The sequence below is a fragment of the Herpailurus yagouaroundi genome, unplaced genomic scaffold (assembly GCF_014898765.1).
Source record: "Herpailurus yagouaroundi ecotype Mexico unplaced genomic scaffold, PumYag 222, whole genome shotgun sequence".
Taxonomy (NCBI): Eukaryota; Metazoa; Chordata; class Mammalia; order Carnivora; family Felidae; genus Herpailurus; species Herpailurus yagouaroundi.
In genome coordinates, this window is record NW_024412453.1 from 9,627,390 (window position 1) to 9,650,298 (window position 22,909).

The window sequence follows — 22,909 nt, forward strand, 5'->3', positions numbered from 1 at the left end:
CCAAGGGATACAGGTGTGCTGTTTTGAAGGGGCACATGCACCCCCATGTTTATAGCTGCACTATCAACAATAGCCAAAGTATGGAAAGAGCCCAAATGTCCATTAATAGATGAGTGGATAAAGAAGATGTGGGACATATATACAATGAGTATTACTTAGAAATCAGAAAGAATGAAATCTTGCCATTTGCAGCTACGTGGATGGAAATGGAGGGTATTATGCTAAGCGAAATTAGAGAAAGACAAATATCATCACTTAATTCATATGAGGACTTTAAGAGACAGAACAGATGAACACAAGGGAAGGGAAGCAAAAATAATATAAAAATTGGGAGGGGGACAAAGCACAACAAACTCTTAAATATGGAGAACAAACAGAGGGTTACTGGAGGGGTTGTGGGAAGGGGGCTGGGCTAAATGGGTAAGGAGCATTAAGGACTCTACCTCTGAAATCACTGTTGCACTATAAACTAATTTGGATGTAAATTAAATAACTTTTTTTAATTTTAATGATAAAAAAGAATAGTAAGATTATCAACAATAAAAAAGCCATCTTTTTGCAATCATCAAAAAAAAAAAAAAAAGATAGTAGTCACACATATTGGGAGACGGGCACCACACTAGTCAGTGATTGACAGCACGGTCACAGTCCGCCACAGACAAGGAAGTGTCCTATCAACCTTCTGAGGAGCTCCTCTTATCTCACCATTTGACAGGTGGTAAAACTGAGGCTGGGTCACATCACATCCCAGCCAAGGGCATGCAGCGAGTAAGGTAGAGCGTCAGGATTCGGCCTTAGACTGACCGATTCCATGGCCAAAGCTCTCAACCATCACATAAAGGATCCCCCAAAAAAGGGCAACATTTTTCAATTTAGCTTTACCATTTAGAAGCAATTTTTACACAGGGGGGAAAAATCCAGTGCTCTATATCATAAGAAAAATGTGTGATTACCACTTAGGTGGGCCCTCCACCCGAGGCCCCACCAAACATTGTAATCAGATCCACTGGTAAATTGCCACAACAAATCTGGAAGGAGAAACGTGACTGTTCTTTTGGGAACACAAAACTGTCACTTCCAATTAAGTAACAGTAACAAATGGTGAGAAATGTGGCTCCTGGAGCTACGCGCATCTGTGTTTGCACATGAACCAGCCACCCTCCCGTGCGAGCGCGCCCGCATCGTTCCCTCCAGCCGCAGCCAATTCTCAGAGATGGGGGACGGGTTCTCGAAAATGGTAAAACCGTCTTTCATTTACACAATACTGTCCCAGTCAGTACTGAGAGGAAGATTTTTGCTTCTAGGAAGCACAAGAAACTCTGTTTAGCGCATGTGACTTATGTGATTGTATGAAGGAAAAAACAGAATCTTCTTCCACTCTCAGAGCTAGACCCACTTGATCACCCTGAGGGGGCAAGAGGAACCTCCAGGGTCATATTCAGGTCACCCAGCGACCTCCCATCCTGTGAGACCCTCAGCCCCATGTATTCTCAGCTACTCATTCATCAACTCATCACAAGGCATCGGAGTTATTATCTGTCTGCAAAGGAGACGCCAGGCACGGGAGAGACACCAAGAGCCAGGCAGCAGAGTGGGAGAAGGCTGGGGCTCAGGGGTCGGCGGGGCCAGACGGGAACCCTGCCCCCAGCACTCGCTCTACCAGCTACGTGACCACCTGGGTGAGGGGACTGGGCTGTGGTTACGTGCAACACGCGTCCCAGAGCGACATCAAGCGCGCAGTTCATGCACGTGCAGCTAGGTGCACGCACCGGTGTGTACGTGATACACCAGACCCGCACCAAGAGAGAAAGGAGAAAGGAACACCACTACCGGGTGCCACCCCACGTTTCCGCTCGTCAAGCTCGGGCGCCAGGACATGTGCACAAGAGACGCGTGGCCTGCTGCTCCCCCGGAGTGTTGGCGGCCACATGCCCCCACCGCTAGGAGGCTCCTACTCAACGAGAGGTTGTAGGGCTTGACATTGTGTGAGAGTGTGGGTGCTGGAACGACCCCGCTCTTAAGTGCCCGCCAGCCACCGCGTGTGGGCTTTGACTTCGGAATCAACCATCCCGTTCCGCTGCCGGAAGCACCAACACCCACCCACAAAATGATACCTTCCCAAGGGATTTCCCAGAATAATTCTAACTACTGGGGGTTCCCACTGTCCACGCTGGGGAGAACCCAAGCCCTGCAAGAGCCGCAAGGGACCCTGTGACACTGGGTGCAAAGTCTCAACCGGGATCCTCCGACGTCACCCACGTGACTCACAGAATGCCATCCGCGCACGGTAACGAGCAGGGCTTCCGGGGGCTGGCGATCCCGCCCACATCCATGAGGACAGAGCCGACCCCGCCGTCAACGCCCTCAGAGTTTTCTAAACGGACCCGAAACCCAGCCGGACAACTGTTTAACCCAATTAAATGCCCAGGGGTGTCTGGACCAGAACAAAGGCCCAAAGAGGCCATCGGCATCCTCGAACAGACGAGAGGCGTCTCTTGAGCCCACCAGGGACTGGACTACAGAGCCTCTTACTGAGAGGCCCGGCCAACCCTCTCTCGGGAACACAAAACGCTACCCCAGGTTGTGGAATCAGGCGCTGGAAAAACACGAATGACAGGGAAAAACACCGTAAAAATTAACTCTGCGTTTTGACAGCGGGGCCTGTCTCCCCTGAACCTCGTGCTTCAGCTGATACTGACTGGCCTCCTCGAAGCCTCTGTTTTTCCTCCTGCCTCGTGCACCCTGAACCTCTGAGGTCCTGACGGGATTTCATGCGGACCGACCAGCAGCACCTCGCTCGGCTCTGCTTGACCCTTACATGGAATCAGCCATCAGGAGAGCTGGAAGAAAGTGGCAAGATCTGGATTCTCTACCCGTAACAGAAGACAGCCAAGGCAGACGTAGGTCAACTCTGGGATCGATGCCCTTCTTTGTGAGACTCAGCGGCCCAGGGCTCCTCTAACCAGGGATGGGGGAGAGGCAGCTGCTTTCCAGAGAGAAGACCAGAGGACAGCAAACATCCGTGCTCACCGGATTTGAGGTCAGGACCAAGAGGAACCCCCTGTCCTGAAACGTCAGGGTGCTGCTGGCTTCCTCCGACAGGCACCTGGCCTGCCCTGGGCTCTCTCGAAGCACGCTGCTGGAGAGCGCCGAGCTGCTCGCAAGGGACTGTCATGGGCAGGTGCTACGTACTAGAAGCACAGACCCCATTTCCTCAACTTCTGGGGAAAGAACACCCAACTTTCTGGCACGTGCTAGGTACTGGAAGCCTGGATCCCATTTTCTCAACTTCTGGGAAAGAACACCCAACTTTTGTCTGGAAGGCCAGTTCTCCCCAACCTTCCCTCACCAAGGATTCCACCCAGGGCCTGACTCCGGCCCTGGGCCAAGGCTGGCACGCAAACGGGGCTGGGCCAACCAAGGCGTGCAGTCTCCCAGCCAAGTGCTGGTTCCAAGACGCGCACACTCGGGTCAGAGAAGCTCCAGGAAACTTGTGCGCAGCCCTGCGATGCCAATGCAGGGGCTCTCCCCCTAGGCCACACTGGACGTGAACTAAAATGGCCCAGGTCCCAGAACTGCTGCAATCATCTTATATTCAGGAGGGGAGCCTGGCCTGTCTGATGATAGAGCCAACGTGGAGCAGAAGCAGGGAAACGCTGAGACAGAGACAGAGACAGAGACAGAGACAGAGAGACGGAGGCAAACAAGGAGAGAAACGAAGACTTACCAATAGCCATACAAGCACACACAAATTAGGCCCTAATAATAGCCGGTCCTTGACCAAGCAGTGCCTAAACCCAGAAAACCTGTTTCCTAAGTCATCAATAAATTCCCTCTTAATATAAAACAGTATTAGTAATTTTTAGGGTTTCCTGCCTTAATACAAAGTCAACTTCCCCCGCTCCACAACAATGACTTCCACAAGACCACCAGGCCAAGCCCAGGCAAGAATTTTAATCAATAATCATTAATCCTCTTAAAAGCCACCTAGGCATGTTATGAGATCACAACTGGAATCCTCATTATTTTTTTAATCTGACCAAATTTTAAAGCTTATCTTGACAAGGAGCAAATAAAAGGTTCTTTTTAAAAGAACACTGAATAGGGACTTGTTCCCACACACGCACATACTACAAGACTATATTAACATGCTACGGTATGGCCTCAAGAGTCCATCAACAGATTCAAGGCAACAGAAAGATACCAGACACAGACCCTAGAATGTTTTTTTTTTTTTAAGTTATGAAAAAGACAGAAAGGAAGCATCACAAACCGAGGGAGACCAAGTGTTAGTGAACAGTGCAGAACGAAGTAACTGCTTAATTAGCGAGCTGGAGGGAGACAACGGGGACCAAGTCAGAATCTCTCTCTACTTCTAACACTAAAATAAACTCCCAATGGATTGCAGAGACTTGAAAATTTTAAGTAAGTCCAAGAAGTAAACACTCGTTCTCAGGAGCTGTAACAACCTTCCAAATCAACAGACAAAATCAGAAAGAAAAGTCCAACAATGTGATCAGGTGAAAAATTTTAAATGTTATATAGGTCAAAACACATGACACAGATGGGCGCCTGGGTGGCTCGGTCAGTTGACCGTCCGACTTTGGCACAGGTCATGATCTCACGGTTTATGAGTTCGAGCCCCGTGTCGGGCTCTGCGCTGACGGCTCAGAGCCTGGAGCCTGCTTCCGATTCTGTGTCTCTTCCTCTCTCTGCCCCTCCGGCGCTCTTGCTTTGTCTCTCTCTCCTTCAAAAATAAATAAACATTAAAAAGGGAGGGGAGGGGCGCCTGGGTAGCTCAGTCAGTTGAGCATCTGACTTCGGCTCAGGTCATGATCTGCAGTTCGTGAGTTCGAGCCCCGCATTGGGCTCTGTGCTGACGGCTAGGAGCCTGGAGCCTGCTTCTGATTCTCTGTCTCCCTCTCTCTCTGCCCCTCCCCCACTCACACTCTGTCTCCCTCTCCTTCAAAAATAAATAAACATTAAAAAAAAAAAACACATGACACAGAAAAATGAAGGGAAAACAAGTATTTGCCACCAAAGTGGCCACGTGTTACCACAATTCTTATAAATATGAAGCACAACCAAATTATAAAGAGAAAAGCCTAAAGACGTGGTAAGAAAAAAACAATCAAGACCAGCAACAAACGGAGTCTTCACACCAACAAAAACAACCATAAACGGTTAACACTTGGGGAAAATCCCTTCGCCACAGACACCCAAGACGTGTCATCCGATTAGCAAAGTGGAAATGCTACCACCCCATGTGGGAGAGAGGGAAGCAGAGCAGGCGAGCACGCGAAGCCCATGTCGACACTCTCCTGCTGGAAAAGTGCTGGCCATCTCTGTCAAGGGCCTTGAACGGCCCACGGACCCACTTTGTAGGAGCTGACCCTAGAGAAATCATTGGAGTCACATACGAAAATGTGCACAGAAAGATGGTCACCATACGGGGCGTCTGGGTGGCCGAGTCGGTTCAGCGTCCAACTCTCGGTTTCGGCTCAAGTTGCGATCCCAAGGTCATGGGACTGAACAGCACGTCAGGCTGTGCACTGAGGGCGGAGCCTCCTTAAGACTCTCCCTCTCTGCTCCTCTCCCCCTTCTCATGCTCTTAAAAAAATATTACAAATGTATGTGTGTATACATGTATGTATAAATGTATAATGTATAAATATATGTATAAATGTATGTGTGTATGTGTGCGTGTGGATAGATACAGATATAGAGACACAGATACAGAAACAGACGAGGGTCAGCGTAACAATAAAAAACAACTCCAATTCCAGGCTGTAGCAAGGAGGAGACGTGATGTGGCCACACAGACTGCTAAGGAAAAACATTTAACGACATGTAAAAATGCTCATGATGTAATCCCAAGTGAAGTGAGAGAATTCAAAATGATATACATAGAATGCCCCAAATTTGTTTCACACAGACACACAAAGATAAAAGACTGGAAATAAGCACTTCGAAAATGTGAACAGTGGCTCTAAACTAGTGATGAGATTAAAAGCGGTTTTTTTCCTCTCGTTGTTCTGGTGCCTGCTTTTAAAATTCTAATGAACGTACAGCTCTCGGCAATCAAAATACACACACACACACACACACACACACACACACAACACTTTTCAGTACAAATAGCCTTGGTTTAGTAAGTCCACATTCGCTGGCTAGCTCCTGGGTACATAACACCGAGCTAGGTAAGCTCTGGGGGACAAAAGCGAATCCTCCAGTCTTCAAGGAGCTTCGAGTGCAGGGAGCTAGGTACAACCCAGGAAATGGGGTTGAACGATTATCAAGCCTGCTAGCCAACCACACACTAAATGCCGAGGCAGACGTCGGCTCCGTCTGGTTACCCACATGCCACGCGCTTAACATGCTCGCTGTTCGTCTTGGTACACAGCGTCGCCCAATGAACGCTAGTTACCGCCAGCAACCCCTCTACGGCCAGGGCAGGCCAGCGTGCCTCCTTCTTCCGTCATGGCAGAAGCCCAGCCTTATTCAGGAAGGCCGTGCTCCAGGCCAGAAGATCGCGTCACACCTCCCTTACGTGAGTGGTGCCACTAAGAGACACCAGCCAGTGAGCTGTAAGCCCCGGTTGTTAGATGGGGCCTCCAGGAAAGCTCCTTAACCTGAGGATGGACAGCAGGCATCACCATCAGCCCTGTTCACGCAGACGCGCGTTCAGACGAAGACTTTTAAAGTCAATACTCGCCAACTGAAACGACTGCCTTTCTTTTTCCAGTCCGGTCTTTTGGACAAACCAACAACAAGCAGTAACTGCTGGAACACACCTGATGGATATTTATTTAACAAGATTTGTGTCGGATTGACGCGAAAAAAGCGGACATGTAAAATCAAAACCTATAGTACTGGGAAATATATATGTAAAGTAGTTCTGAGTTATCTCTGAGACCAGAGGTAGCTGTATTCAAGGGAGAGATCAGTTATTAAGTCACGCATATCCCTCCCTATCCCCCCCAGCGCAGACACAAGTCCTACGGAAACAGAAAATTGTACTTTTCCAATAACCCCTAAATTGTTATTTATTTCCAAATCCTTACCTGCTTCTCTTCAGTTCCCTGAGGCTTCTATACCCTGCCAAAAAGAACTGGGAACATAAATCAGAATCTATACTCCAAACATATACATATACACCCAGATCAAATTTACAACCTAGGTTTTCACCCACTCTCTATTATGTTTAAGTTTTTCTGTTCCAAACACTGATTACTTTTCCTTTCAATAAAAGAAGCGTGGAGTGCAAATCTGTTTTACCCAGAGGCTTTTCCATTCCTTTCCCGTGGGTTAATTTGAGGCTTGCCACTCAATCAGAAAGCAAGAACCCTGAAGAATATCCCAACATTGCGCAGGTGAAAATATATCAATACAGAAGAGTAACACGGGAAAATGCAAAGGCAGAAGCAGTCATTTCCATAATAAAGCTCCTAACGAACTCTGGCAGGGGTACACACGGGAAAACTTGCTCGCGCTGCTCCCACCCGACACGCCAAAGATGTAGCTCAGAAAGTGCAAAGGCATCGCTGCGGCTTCGTAACTGAATCTCAAATTAAGTACCGGAGGCCTAGGGGACAGGCTCGCACACGGCAAGCTGCAAACCTGAGCACTGTGCCAGCTGGTTCCGGAGCGCCTCCTGCCAAGCCGGGGGCGTAGCAGGGACGAGGAATTCAACAGTTTGTGTCTAAGTTCCCCAAACTTCTAAAACACTCGAGACAACCAAAGAGAAGAAAGAAGGAAAGAAAGAAATGCAGAGAGAGGGTCACTTCCGGTCACCTGCTGTAGCCATCTGATGGGGTAAAGTGGAAGAAAAAGGTAAGGAATAATGAACAAAGAGGCACGGCAGAGAGAGAGAAATACTTCGAGAGAAATAGAAGAGACCAAGCCAGGGGCACCTAAAGAGAGGAAGACACAGAGGAGGAAGGGGAGGAATGAGAGAAAGACAGGTGCACGCACACACGCAGAGAGACCGGGGGCGGGGAGAGGGGGGAGAACAACAGTAACTGAAAAACAAAGAAGGGACACAGACATGCCACGCGAGCAGTCGAGACCCAGAGGAAGCACTGCATCATTCGGTCATGTGGTCAACAGGTATGTTCCAGGCGCCCGCTACATTGCTCAGAAGGGAGACCGCTGTACCCGAAATAGCGCGAGTCCCCGGCACAAGAGGCATGTCCACGTAGCACAGTGGTGAGTCCAGAGGGGGAATGGACAATTCCCCAAATGAACCCCAAAATCATTGGGCCAGAGCCAGAGTATTTACTCTCCAAATAGTGAATCATCCTGAGGCGTAATACTGCAACACTGATTTTTAAAACAAACTCAATTAGGCAAGACACCAAAAATATGAGGGCTCAAATAACAACAACAAAAATAAGAATCAAGGAACTCCATCCAAATCAAAAACCAGTGAGCTTCAAGGATACCAGCAAGAAAGTGAAACGAGAATGAGAGAAAATATTCGCACATCATGCATCTGGTACGGGCCTACTGTCCAGAATATACAAATAACACACGGTCAATAAAAAATACAGCTAATTGAAAACCAAAGGGCAAGGGTTTGAAGGAACAGCTCTCTAAAGACAATACACAAATAGCCAGAAAGCACGTGAGAAATCACCAACATCACTAGCCATCACGAAAATGCAAGGCAAAACCACAATGAGACAGCATTTCACTTCCACCAGGACATCTATAGTAAGAGGGACAGATGATAACACGAGCCGGCAGAGACGGGGAAGAACGGGAATCCTCATTCGCTGCTAGCGGGAGGTGGAGTTAGGAAGACAGGGGGGCAATTCCTCGACAAGTGAAATAGTTACCATGTGATCCAGCAACGCCACCCCTAAGGGCACACCCAAGAGAAATGACATGTCCACAAAACAACTTGTGCATGAACATTCAAAGCAACATTGTTCACGACAGCCAAAGACAGCAAAGGAAGAATGGATCAACAAAATTGCATACGGCCATGCAGTGGAATATTATTTAGTCGTAAAAAGGAACAGAGTACTAAAACGTGCTATGATTTTTGGATCAATCTTGAAAACGTGATGCTAAATCAAAGAAGACAGACACAGATCATACCATTCAATTCATAAGATAGGCCCAGAAAAAGCAAATCCATAGAGACAGAAAGTAGATTAGTGGTTGCCCGGGGCTGGAGGGAGGGGAAGGAGTGTCTGCTTCCAGTGAGAAGATAGAACTGGAGCAGAGAATTACATAAATGACAACACAACTGCAATCCAGCTAAGGGTCACCAACAACCCACCCACGTGCTGGAGAAATCATCTGTCCCTGCGCCTTCTGACTGCCCAGACCCTCAGGCCTTGTACCGTCGGCTGGGGCCTGCAGGCCAGTCAGAAAGGTGAAGGAGTTGGCTGGTTTTGATTTCCTGGGAGGTTCAAGCAAAGACTATGGTCAGTGCAAACGCCCTGAGAGGCAAAGTGGTGTGGTCCTGTAATGGGAGGAAGAGACCAGTCCAGGGGGCTAGAGCGGAGAGAGAAGGTGAACAGGTGTGTGGATGTGGGGAGGGGGCTGTAGAGACCACAGGCCGGCCTATGCTGAAGACAGCGGAGATCAGGAGCCATGACAGGGCAGTGAAGGGTAGGACTCAGGGACACGATGGTATATATCGATTTGCATGCTAAAAAGACCAGAACCCATCAAGTTATCTGAAAGAATCAAACAGGTGGTAGACATGAACGCACTTCATGGACTCTGGGCACCTCCGTGCGAGACGGGGAACCAAGGAGAAAAACTCAAGAGCAGAGTCCGCGCCCCAGGCAGTGCAGGGCTCGGCTTGAACTGGCTCAGCTCTTCGCATCTTCGCAAGGACAGTTCTCAGGGAACAGTGAACCATACCCGCTCTGCAGAGCGGGGCGATAAAGCTCAGCAGAGTGGCCTGCCCAAGGCACAGAGCTCAAAAACGGGCACGGCCTGGACCCAGCTGGCAGTCAGCCTGATCCCGGAACCTCTCCCCTCAATGCCTCTAGGGCTCACACAGCAAGCGCTCATTACGCGGCGGCAGTCAATCCGCACTCCTCCTGCTCCAAGCCCCTGCTTTGTTCCTACAGTCAAGGGTTTCACAAGGCAACTGGGGATCAGCACCCTGGGAGCTTAGGGAGAATGACGCTCCGGTCAGTAGCCAGATTTCCTTCAGTCTCAGCCACCCACCGTGAGGCTCAATGGGAGATTACGAACCAGAGCTGTTCTTTCGTTCACCAAAGGAAAAGTGAGCCCAGGATTCAAGGTTTTAAACCACATCCACTACAGAAGTAATTATACCATGAGAAAGACGGCAGGGGGATTTCAACATGGCTTTACACGTCCTTTCCCCCCTTAATGACCATAAGCCTTTGTAAGTCCCTTCAAACAAAGGCTTGAAGGTTTCGCTCTCAAAATCCTGACCGTCCTACACTCGGACGTCCTACACCGTCCGAGTGCCTACACCAGGCCAACTGCTGAACACCCAAACCGAGGACATTCCAGAAGGGGAGGAGAAGTTAGAACTATGCCAGACACTTGAACGGGGAACGGACTAAAACAGAGCCAGCTACTATTGTGCTATAGGGTTAATTCACAAAAGAGACACAGCTGGTTAAAACACACAGCCAGCATCTTTACCGATGCCGAGCCCTCATATAACCCCTAGGAAAAATTCTTCTACATGCCAAGGAAATGAGCTGGCAATTCACCAAAAGGAAATTCAATTTATAAATACAGAGAAAAAAAAAAAAGTATTCCATCTCCATAGCAACTCAGGAAATACAAATCAAATACAATCAGCTAGGTTTCTGCCTGATGGTGTTTAAATGGTAACCATTCATTAATGCGGCAGAGAGCAGCCAACTAGACCTGTTTCTGGGGACACTTTCAAATGGATAGATCGCCAAAGAGCAACATGGCAATCCATCACAGGAGCCAGAAAAAAACATGCCATTTCACCCAGCAGTTGTATTTATGGTACCACTCCTCCTAAGTAACTAGAAACATGGGAAAATTCTGTATACAAAAGACATTCTCTGCAGCATTTTTCAGTAAAATAACGTTTAAAAAAAAAAAAGGTCTAACACAATAGGAAACTGACTAAATAAACCCTGGTCTATCCTCTAGATCTAATAATATGCTGTTGTTAGGAATTGGGAGTTACACAGTCTATGAAAGACTTAAAAATTCTTGAGATGGACAATTACAGAGAAAAGCAAGGTTCAAAATTGCATGCACGGTGTGAGTTCAATATCTTTTTCAAAGTGTTAGCGGGAGGAAAACTCTTCTGAAGGAAGTCCTGTTTTATTTTCTCTAATGAAGTGGCATAGTGTGGCAGCAGAAGACCAAGCTCTGGAGCCCAAGAGAGTCAACGTTGTACCCTATTTAATCAACCTGGTTAAAGAGTGTTGTCGTCAGCCAGTGTAACCTTTAAATGACTTGTTGCAAGGGAAAACTCAACCCTTATTCTTAAAAGCCGCTGACGTTACTCACAGCCCAAATCATTCCCAAGGGATAGAGTAATACTTTGGGTTTGGCTTTCTATTTTTCTCCAACCTAATTCAAAGATCAGCGTTTGGGGCATTCAACGCCTACCGACTGTTCATTTGTCAAAAACACAAACGCTGACATTGGTCCACGTGCAGGGTTTTTTTTTCCCCCAGTCTATCTCATAGGAGGTTGGCATTTCCAAGAAAGCTGAATGGGCCCTCCCAGCATTCGGGCAAGGATGATGGACCCATGTGCAAAGCAATCCAGTTTCCAAAACAGAGCTAACACTAAACAACGCAGGTTAGTTGGATTATGCGATCCTGCTACCATGTTTAAGGATGACTCTTTCCTCACACTGCTGATGGACTGGCAGGTGGGTTACTCATGAGAATGCGATTATTTGTTTGAAAAATCAAAACTATTTTTGCAAGTGATAAATCACTGCTTGACTCTTTGCCCACAGAGAAAGCCAAAAGCAACTCTGTTTCTTAAGTTTAAGAACCAGTTCCCCATCCAAAGAACAGCACCCTTGAAGTCATCTTTCAAGGTACGTTACAAACAAATTTGAACAAATGAAAGCTAACTTTTAAAGTTCTTTGGTTTTGATTTTTAATTTGGACATCCCAGAACAGGGGTCTGCAAACCATGGCACTCAGGCGAAATCTGGGCTGACAGTGTTTTCGTAAATAAGGTTTTATTGATATCCAACTATGACCACACATTTCTAGAAGGTCTAGGGTTGCTTCTGTGCCACAGCAGCAGCGGTGAGTAGTTTTCATAGAGGTTTGTGTGGCCAACAAAGCTGAAAATGTGTACTAACTGGCCCTTTATATACAACATTTGTTGATCCCTTTCCAATAAAGAATCAAGGCAATTCACATGAGTCACCCTTATGGGTTCAAATAGACTTCGTAGGAGACAGGACTGGGCTACGGGTGGAGGTCTCAGCAAGAGACAGCGATAGCTACAGAAGTCAGAGGCAACACAATTCATCCGTTCGGATTTGGCTCAGGGCACACCCCATGGAGACTGTTCACCCAAGAAAAGCAGACCCCCTACTTCAAATGCTAGGTAATTCACTGATAGGAGATCTCTGTGCAACACAGAAAGTATCTTACTTGATTGAGGAAAAGGTTATTTGAATGTCTCAAAAGATACCATTGTTCAAAGGAAGTAAGATAAAAAAGGGTAAGAAGAATAGGGTATTTGGGGCTATTTGATGTGGCCCACTGGGAGTAGGTAACTTTAAAAAGTATCCTAGTATTGAAATAAAATCACTCTGGATCTGATGAGCCACTTGACCTCAGGAAGGTCAGACCTCTGTTTCTTGGCTTTATTGTGTACATAATGTGGAAACCACGTGAGACACGGTTCTGGGTCCAAACCAAGCCTAAATTTTAGGACTGTCCTCCACTCCCATGATCCATTCATGCCTAAGCCCAGATTACATTTACTAAATACTGACAATGTGCCAGGCACTGTGATGGTGCTGCGGGTACGGGGCCAATAACGCAAACAGAATTCCTGCCACCATGGACCTTAGACCCTAAGCAGAGAGACTGAGAACAAGTCAAACAATAGATATATAAAAACCAATTGTGAATTATGACAAGGGCTCTGAAGCAAACTACTGGGATGCTGAGATAGAACGATGGGGGCTGCCTGACGACGACAGCCAGAGAGGGCCTATCTGAGAAGGTGACAGGCCCAAAGCCAGCCCTGACAGATAAAGAGAAGCCAGCCACATAAGGCATTGGTTGGAGAGAGGGGGAGAGAGCAACATTCTCTTTATTTATGCATTTGTTTGTTTATTTATTTTTGAGAAAGAGAGACAGACAGAGAGAGAGAGAGCGAGCATGAGAGGGGTAGGGGCAGAGACAGAGACGGAGACGCAGAATCTGAAGCAGGCTCCAGGCTCTGAGCTGTCAGCACAGAGACAGATGAGGGGCAAGATCATGACCTGAGCCAAAGCTGGACGCTTAACTCACCGAGCCACCTAGGCGTCCCAAGAGAGGAGCATTCTTGACAGTGTGGATACAGGAAGCACAAGAAGACTCAAGGACCTGCTGTGGCTCCCTGGTGTGGCCACTGGAGGGGGTTAACTTCCACAAGCAGCTCAGGCTTGGAGACGAGCCTGCCGGGGCTCTGACCGCCATGTGGCCTCAGGCCAATCAAAACTCTGCCCTCCTCGGCTTTCTCACACGGACAACGGGGACACCTAGGGAGACGGTGACTTCGGTATGTCCCAGCTCTGCAGCACAATGAGTGGGCGTGCTCCGAAGACAGATACAAACAAGGCCAGAGGGGCAGTGATGAGCAGGCAAGTGCGGGAAGAGACCCAAGACAGGGCTAGGAGGTGACCAGGGCCTGGTCAGGCACAGTTTTACTTTATTGGCAACGGCAGGTCACTAAAGGGTTCTAGGCAGGGCGGTTTTGTATGTTTCAAGGAGGACTCTAGGTTGTGGAGAGGAGGAAAGAGGGGAAGCAGGGGACCAGGATGCTGCTGTTGTCCAGTAAGAGAGAAGTGTGGACTGGGGTGAAGAGGCTGAACTTGACCTCACGGACCTGCTCTGAGCAGCTGGAAGCAGCCGCCTGGACCACTGCTCTGAGAAGAGCTGTGAGGTGCAGACAGGGCTCACTGGGAAGAAGTATCCAGTGTGATTAGTGATGCCTGCTCCAGGAACAGGAGGAGAAACAGCAACCTGTTTCCGTACCTGTCCTCCATTTACAGAAACTTCCAGTAGTGTTTCTCGCACGGTAACATGCTGGCAACTCACCTGGAGATCTTTACTCAGAGCACCGATCCTAAGAGAATGGGGCTGGGGTGGGGCTGGGGTAGGGCCCGAGGAGCTGCACTTGTGTGCTCCCAGTTGACGCCAGTCCTGCTGGCCCGGAGGCCTCACTCTGAATAGTGGGGATCTCGAGAACTTGCGCTCTTTTGTCCCCACAGATTTATCAGACTGAGCACCAGCTCCCAAAGCTTGACACAGAAGGACACTGGAGAGGTGTTGACTGAATGGAGCTGGGGTGTGTGCATGTGTGTGTGACTTTCAGCCCTCAACTGCTACGAAGACGAGTCCCAAAGATTCCAGGGATAGCTGAGCAAAAAAAAAAAAAAAAAAAAAAAAAAAAAATCACCCTAGAATACGACAAACGTCATATGTATGTATCGTCCGTTTTCTGCGGGCCTCTGTATCCTTATTGCATTGACGATCACTGCGGGGATGGGGGCGGTGGGGGGATGCTAGCTCTTACAGAAGCCCCCAAGGGTAGTTTACATCCTGTGTGTGGAACCCCCCACACTCCTGGTCCATAATCCTAACTGTCATGGACATCAGCTAAGTCCAAATTTCCATCCTAAAGACAGATGCAAATCAGCTCGGAATCCAGGGTGGGAGCCAGACCCAGCTGCCCGCACATAACATCAGATGGCCAATGGACTCCGTGTTAAATAAACATCCCCAAAACCTGGAGGCTCAGTCCACGGCACTGAGCTTCCCTGGAAACCAAAGCCCTTTTCTCAAAGAAACAGAGACCCAAGGCTCCAGGCCATCCCTGTCGGCCCCAAGAGCCGCGTCCCATGCATCAGTCTACAGATTCTCTCTCTCCCTCTCTCCCTTTTAAACTCACAGAATGTCAAAAGCCTTAATTTTTAAACAGTTTACCTTAATAGAGCACGTTCATTTCGGAGAGCCATTAAAAAATCATGAGAACATTCTCCTGCTGCAGAGAGGTGATTCATGCTTTCTCCCAGCACACACCTCACTTTCGAGCCTCTGCGGGTTACGGCAGCCCCAACTCCCGTGTACTCTGTGCATCTCGGAGCGGCTGCGTATTAACATTAAACACACATAGCACTTTTCAGGTCTCCAGAGCGCTGAACAAGATTGCTTGTCAGATAACGTAAGGGTGAAAAGATTAATCATCACCAGAATTAATGGTTAGCAAGGGGTGGGACGACAAAGAAGTCATCTGTATGCGAGGGATTTCGCACCATGCATGACGCTGCCTCTGGCCAGGATGCTGGGGGAGAGGGCTGGATTCTGGCTGGTTTCCAAGTACAAAACACAGAGTTCAACTACTTCATCTGTCTAACTGGTGTTAGTTAAAAGGCACGAGGGTCTCATCATCAGCTCCAGGGTATTACCACAGGCTTAACTCAGATGAGGACAGCCACATAAACACAGGCGGGGTCGGATGCTGGAGAGGCAACACTTCCCTAACAGATCAAGGAAAGCCTGCCGAGGTCCGACCTAAGAACAACCCCTCTTTAGGTTTTGCTGAGATCTGGTCAGAACCTACGTCAGCTCCTCGAACCTTCCAACAGCTCGGGGGAAGAACTTCAACCTTCCACGCTGCGTCTACCCTGCCTCCGGGTCTGCGTGGACCCAGATGCCTACTGTAACTCTACGACACATCGCCAGCCAAGTACGAAGGATGCAGACTTCAACCGTCTTGATCCCTGACCGCCAGCAAAGGTTTGTGAATGAGAATAATGGGTGTTAGTAAAGATTTTTCATGGAAGGAAGAGGAGTTCAAGGCTCACAGATTAGCTGGCAACATTGTGTAGAGACACTCGGTCCTGGGTTGCTTTGAGTACAACGTCCAGGAGCCCCCACAGCGTTCACCCTTTGGGAGGTACCCAGGCTGGATTCCGAACGGGCCTTGTGTTCAGGCCCGGATCTGAAGCCCGACTCGGTGTTGACTGCCCTAGAGCACCGTCACTGGCCCTGGGCTCATCCATGAGGTACCGGGGAGGAATCCAAGAGGACACAGAGCTGGGACCCATTCAGCTTGTCTGGAGCTCTGCCTGCTTGCGACATTAAAAGAAAAAGTCTTGGCTGGAGAAAGATCGGTTGGTCAGTTGCACTTAGCCTCCCGCTTGTGCCCATTCGGGTTCTTCAAAGTGCTCAGCATCTCACCCCTCCTCCTTCCACCTGGACAACTACTCACACTTCCACCCTCAAAGCAAACGGCACTTTCTCCAAGAACCCTTCTGGTCACACGTGGCCTTTCCTCAGGGACACCTCAGGGGACACAGCCTGTGGGGCTGTGACCTCCCTACTCGTCTGCCTGCCCTTCTCGTCCATCAGCTCCAAGGACAGCGACCGTGTCTCGTGTCCACAGCAGGCCTGGTCTGTAGCAGGCCCTCCGTACGCGCATCAGATAGCAGTGACGTGAGGAGAAGGGGCAAGGGAGGAGCAGGAAGGATGCAGGCGGTGGCCACGGGGGAGGAAGGGGCAACGGGAAGAGGGCGGGCCACTCGCCCCATCTGCTCCGTCCACTCCGGTCTTCAAGTCTGACGCAGACGCCCCGATAACGTACCCCTCGAGGGGATGCGTACGTCACACAGTGAGAAAGGAGATGGGAACAAGTTCACCACAGCTGCCCAAGAACCAGCGACTGGGCGGCGAGGAGAAGCCACCAAAAGCAAAGCCAGTCCCAGTGCCAGGGTATAGAGCCGGCTCCGGGGTGGCCCTGGGTATCCACGCCGGCTCTGCCCCTGCCAGCCACGGGACCCTGAGTCAGCTGCTCAGGCCCTCGGAGGGGCCGCACCTTCACACGCCATGTGGGCAGTGAGAACACACAGCAAAGTCCCACGTCGAGGCTCATGCCAGGCGTTCGCCATCAAGGGTTTGGCCCGCACCCCGATGAAGAGCAAGCGCTTCATAAATGGAGGCGCCATGACAGCCAGGGAGGGACAGTCCCTTCTCCGTCGAAACGGCTTGGTCACAGGCCTCGTCCCAGAGCACGACCACTGGCCGCGGATGTCGGGTGCAGCGTTCAACAGCGTGACAGACATAAAGGAAAAGCACAGCAAAGACCCAGGTGGTGGGGAAGGAATGGGGAATTGTTGAACGGGTTTAGAGTTTCGGTTTTGCAAGAAAGAGAGAGTTCTGAAGATGGGGTGCACAACAGTGCGAATGTGTTGAACGCGGCCCGAGCGCACACATAAAAATGGTTACTCTGGTGAATTTTGTTCTGTGTATTTTCCTACTAATTGAAGTAAAAACCACAAACTACGGAACGATGTAGCGATGAGGGTTACTGTTTACAGAGCGTGCTCTCACCGATTTCGTTCTACAGTCATAACAATCCCGTAAGGGCAGTACTACCGTTATCTCGATTTCAAGTGTAAGAAAGCCGGGGTCCAGGGAAGAGAAGTAGCTTCTCCGATGTCACACACAGCGGCTGAGCTGCAGATCTGGGTTCATCCCTTCAGAGTCGGACTCCAGAAACCCTACTCTCAGCCTCAACCCACAGTGGGAAAAAGCATTCCAGAACTACTGGGGTGTCAAGAAGGCAACAGCCGGAAGCCCCGCTTTCAAATCCCAAGACCTGGACTCCATTTCCACGTGCCAAGTCAGAGGAACATCGACACTGGTGACTGCGTGAGGTGACCACACCATCAGTCAGACGACAGCACTCTGTAACCCATAAAGCTTCATGCCCACATGAAGGGCCCGACCCAACTCCTCCTCTAGCCTACACGGGAAGCTCAGGGGAAAGCCGTCCCAAGCGAATATCCCTTTGGCATCAACACACAGGCTAGAGGTTATGTTTTAATCCAGTTACTTTCTGATGCAAGTAATGCCTGTCTACCATGGTAACGATAGCATGAAAAAGTAAGGAACACCCTTAACCCCACTACCTCCGTATCTCCGAGAAATTGCTAGAGCACCAGTGTGGCTGGAGTGACAGGAGATGAAGGGCGAATGGGAAAAAATACAAAGGTGGGTTGACAGCACTTCGGGACAAAAGAAGACATCATAAGAGAAGAACAACCAGAGGCAAAAATCAGACCCCCAGGAACAAGGACAGTTAGATTTCTTAAGAGGCAGCTTAACACCAACAAATGTCTGTAACAAAGGCTGACAAACTACACCCTTTGGGTGAAATCCAGCCTGTGGTCTGTTATACTGTGAGTAGTGCACATTTCAGGGAGAGGAGCGGGAGGAGGGAGAGGAGAGATAAAGGCAGGAGAGGGCAAGGAGACAGACCATCCACCATGCCCCACACATGTGCTTCTGGGCCTTTACCTCTGGTCTGAGATACAACACACAGTGAACATTCACCTCCAGTCACCTGAAGGCAGAACGAGGTTTGTGCACATTTTGGAAGAAAACCCAACAGCAAGGAAGGCTGCTCAGGCACAAGGCAGGGAGGACACCAAGCCTTCTCTGTCCTACAGGGACGTACGAGGGACGGCGGGACCAAACTCGGGCAGAGCTGTAGGCAGCACAGTGTGCGCTCAAAACCTGCCCAGGTAGCGGGAGATCCAGGATGAAATCTAAAGAGGTACGAGAGAGGGGGGCCTGGGTGGCTCAGGTGATTAAGCATCCGACTTGGGCTCAGGTCATGAGCTTGCGTTGGTGAGTCCAAGCCCCACATCGGGCTCTGTGCTGACCGCTCAGAGCCTGGAGCCTGCTTCCGATTCTGTGTCTCCCCCCTCTCTCCCTCTCCCTCTCTCTCTCTCTCTGGAATAAACAATAAATGAATGGAAGAAGAAAGCAAGCAAGCAAGCAAGCAATAGGTAACAGAAAGGAGAACTCTAGAAGAGCCGCCTCCACGAATAAACCCAAGCTTTTCTGCTAACCTCCTGGATGAGCACATCAGGGGTCTCTCCTTGTCCCCACCCCCCACCCCCATCAATGCGAATCCACCAGCGGTGCTTCCCCTTCCTAACTTGCTGTGTGACCTTGGGCAACTGACTTAAGCTATGTTCCTTATTTGCAGAACGAAGATCCACCATCTTGGTGGTAACAGCATCCACCATCTAAGATACGAGGATTAAGTGAGTAAGTGGACAGGTCTTCATGCAGTACCTGACAGAGTAAGCACCACTTAAATGTTAGCTCCCCCCCCCCCCGCACCCTCCCTACCCAACGCTTTGCTGAACGGTGCTATTCAAAGACAAGGAATTAAGAGTCCACTCCGTTGGCCTTACTTGTGAGTAGAACTTAGACTGTAGAGTCCATGATGGCCCCCTGCCAACCACCCCCTCTCTCAGGGGTTCTGCCATACAGCCCCCAACGAGGGATGGGAGCACCCAAGAGGTAGAGAGGTGGCATTAGTGACAGAGTCCTCAGAGAGGCAGGCAGGGCCAGGTCACAGGGGGCCACGGGCACCATGGTTCTAGACCAAACACGATGGGCTGCTCAGGGCTGCTCCTCCCAGCATCTCCCTACACAAGCACCAAGGCTAGTTCCAGGAAGCCGGGGGGCCCCTAGAGAAGCCAGGACCATCCCACTTGGCCATCCTCAGGACCGGAAGGAGAGCAGGTCCTGATTTCTCGGGCTCAGTTGGCCAGAGGACCACGCGGGGCGCCGGGATGAAGACTCGCTGCCCCCACCCCCCCCATCTCTCCCCTCCCCGCTCAGCTGTCTCCGCGACAGGTCTGCCGTTCCACAGGACCGTCAGATTACTACAGAGCGCCTTGCAGAAAATGCTGAGTGGAAGGAAGGAGGAAAGGGAAAAAAAATTCTCCTTCGTGCGATTCATATATGGGCAAGAGTGACAAACAATTGGGGGCGCTAAAATTAATTTGCTCCCTTGCCGATGAGGAAAAGGTAAGCGTTGAGGCAGACGCTAATAAAAACGTACTTAATGTGTGCAGCACATATTTATTCATCTTTAGAAAATCTGCAAAGCCGCCACCCTCCCCGCTCCCATAAAATCTGACCATCCTACTCAGCTTCTATTCTTATCCCCTGCTCATTTGCGTAATTTTAACACTGCAGAATATAGCTAGCCTAAGAATATTTTTTTATAATTACACCCATCACAGGACCTGTCAGTATCTAATGAAGGATAATTTCAGCTATTATAAGAAGCTTAAAAGATCATTTTCATGAATAATTCGTAATATGAATCATTAAATTCAAACAATGTCAGAAATTTCAAAAAAAAGGGGGGGGGGGAGAAAAATATTTTCAGTGTCTAAAAGTAACCAGCCCTCTAAAGGCAGAATCATTTTTGTCGTGCACAGAAACAACACATGGGGCAGATCTTCGTCTGAGGGGAAGAAACATGCCAACTGGCTCATGTCCCTTCCTGCTTTTCTTTTCTCACCAGGCCCCCCGAGCCGGAGCATAAAATCCACACCGCTGGCAAGTCATATGGGGTGCTACTTGCTCTGACCCCCGGCTTTGCGCTCTTACCTCTCTCTCCCTCCAAGAAACAAGACCCGTCCGACAATGAAACAAACCTATATTGGAGACAGAACCAAGGGGCAGAGGGATACATGTTCCTGGTAAACTGTTTGCATGCCTAGATCGAGCCACACCTGCAACCGGGAGCCTACTTCCAGTTGCTGGGGTCAGAGGGTCTTCAGGATCTATGTAGGAAGGACTGGGCTGGATCCCAGAAAAGACAAATCACCTGTGAGGTGGCCTGGCTCACAGGTGCCCACAACGCATGGCAGTAAAGCCCCCACGTCCACTCTCCCCCGGGAAATGTGAAGAGACCTAACAAGTCCTATTTCTAAAAGAAACTGGTCTGTTCCCGCCTTGCAACTATAAACACATCATGTACTAAAATCTGAGTGAGTTTTCGCTAAGAGAAATAATGTCTACACCTTAAATAAGGGAGGAGGGAGGAAACGTCTTAACCAACAGAAAAAATACTGAACGTATTAACTAGATTACAAGATTCTGGAATATTACCCCCTTCTATAAAATGATGTTTCTCAAACTACAGATTGCATCCCTTTAGTGGGGTGGTGAAAGTAATTCAGTGAGTCACAACTGTTTGTTATGATGGAACAGAATGGAATGTACAACATAAGAATGTTTTGCACACAGTAAAGGTTAAGTAAGTAATGTTCTAGGAAGGCAGCGTCTCAATTCCTTAATGCATGAACGTGTGCACTTAAAAGCCTCTTTCTTATCGTGAGCCATAGTCAAAAAGGATCGAAAACCACTTTTGCTGTTAGGTTTTAAACCAAAAGGCAACTGACGGGCACCGAACTCACGTCTACACAGAGTGACTGTGCTTCTGTACATCTTTATATTATAAAAGGTACCTTCTATAATTCATATTTAATTGGATGTCAAGAGCTCTCCGGCTACAACTTGCCAAAAAAGATGAGAAGAGAAAAGAAAGTCAGAGGAAACCAAGATGAATTTTACTTTCCTCTCCCCATGGGAGGCCAAATGATACACAAAGAGTAATTTAATACCTAAGCTCAGGGACGCCTGGGTGACTCAGTCAGTTGAGCATCCAACTCTTGATTTCGGCTCAGGTCACGATGCCAGGGTCATGGGATCAAGTCCCATGTTAAGTGTGGAGCCTGCTTGGGATTCTCTCTCTCCCCCTCTAGCACTTTCTTTCGAAGGAATGAAGGAATGAATCTTACCAGGTGGGCATCACAGGCGGAGTGGCTCAGTTTACATCATCCCAAAATGACAGCAGCCAGCCTTAAGTCAGGGTTTGCACCTGGGCCTCCGAATTCTAGTTCAAAGTCTTACAGTATTGACCAATAGCTGGTCAACAGGACAACTGTCCGTGGTTATTCCGATTCTGCACGCTACAAGGGCACCCTGGACTCACAGGGCAAATAAGCATGGGACACAAAGGGAACGGCTTAAACAAAGAGAAGGGGGACTCCCGTTTGTCCTGTTTCACACAAATGGGGAGAATTTCAAAGGGGGTGAGCACAAAGCATCTTGCACATTTTAGTTTTCCCCATTTCTCCACTGAAACGGACCCCACTGCTGCCCTGCTGGCCAAGCCAGCACGGCCGCTCCCTCGGGTAAAAGCTGTGTACCTGCGAATTCCGAGCTGTGGCACAAAGGGCTCACGTCCCCTCCTAGCCATTCTTTCTTCCGTAGCAAGAAAAATGTTTTGCCAGGCACCTGACCATCTGGATGGAAAACAAAGACAATTTCCCAGCATCCCTTGCAGCCACGTGAGGCCACATGAACGTGTCATGGGCAAACTGCAGCAGAAAAAGTTCGTGAACGGGAAGACTCAGGAGGAGAAACTACCCAAAATGAAATACACACACAGAAAACCAAAGGCCAGGTAACCTGCCCAAGGTCACACTTCTGGCAGAGGGCAGACCTGGGACTTTCGGAGCCCGAGCCATGGTCTCATGTTCATGTTCTAACACTTTCGGGTAAAGGCTGCCTCCGTGAAGGCTGTCCCACCCTACTTTGGAAAAGAGGTGAGAAAGGAGGCAAGACAGCCAGCGGCAGCCAGCTTGCACTCCATCAAACCCTCTTTCCAGTCACTCAGCCCACATGTGACTGGTTGCCAACACTTGATGCACTTTGCAGGTACAGGTGTATTTCACCAATGCCTGACTTTACTATCATTAACTGTGGGTTTCTTCCATGCCATCAGCTTTTCTCTTCACCCATCAAGTCCACATGTCAGAAGGGGAGGGGGGGTCACAGATCACAAAGCCGTC

General features: G+C 49.2%; 1 protein-coding gene across 4 annotated transcripts in view; it reads right to left on the reverse strand.

Moving 5' to 3' along the window:
* SNX29 (sorting nexin 29) overlaps positions 1-22,909 on the reverse strand; it is a 506,664-nt gene that overhangs the window by 266,371 nt on the left and 217,384 nt on the right. The window lies entirely within an intron of this gene.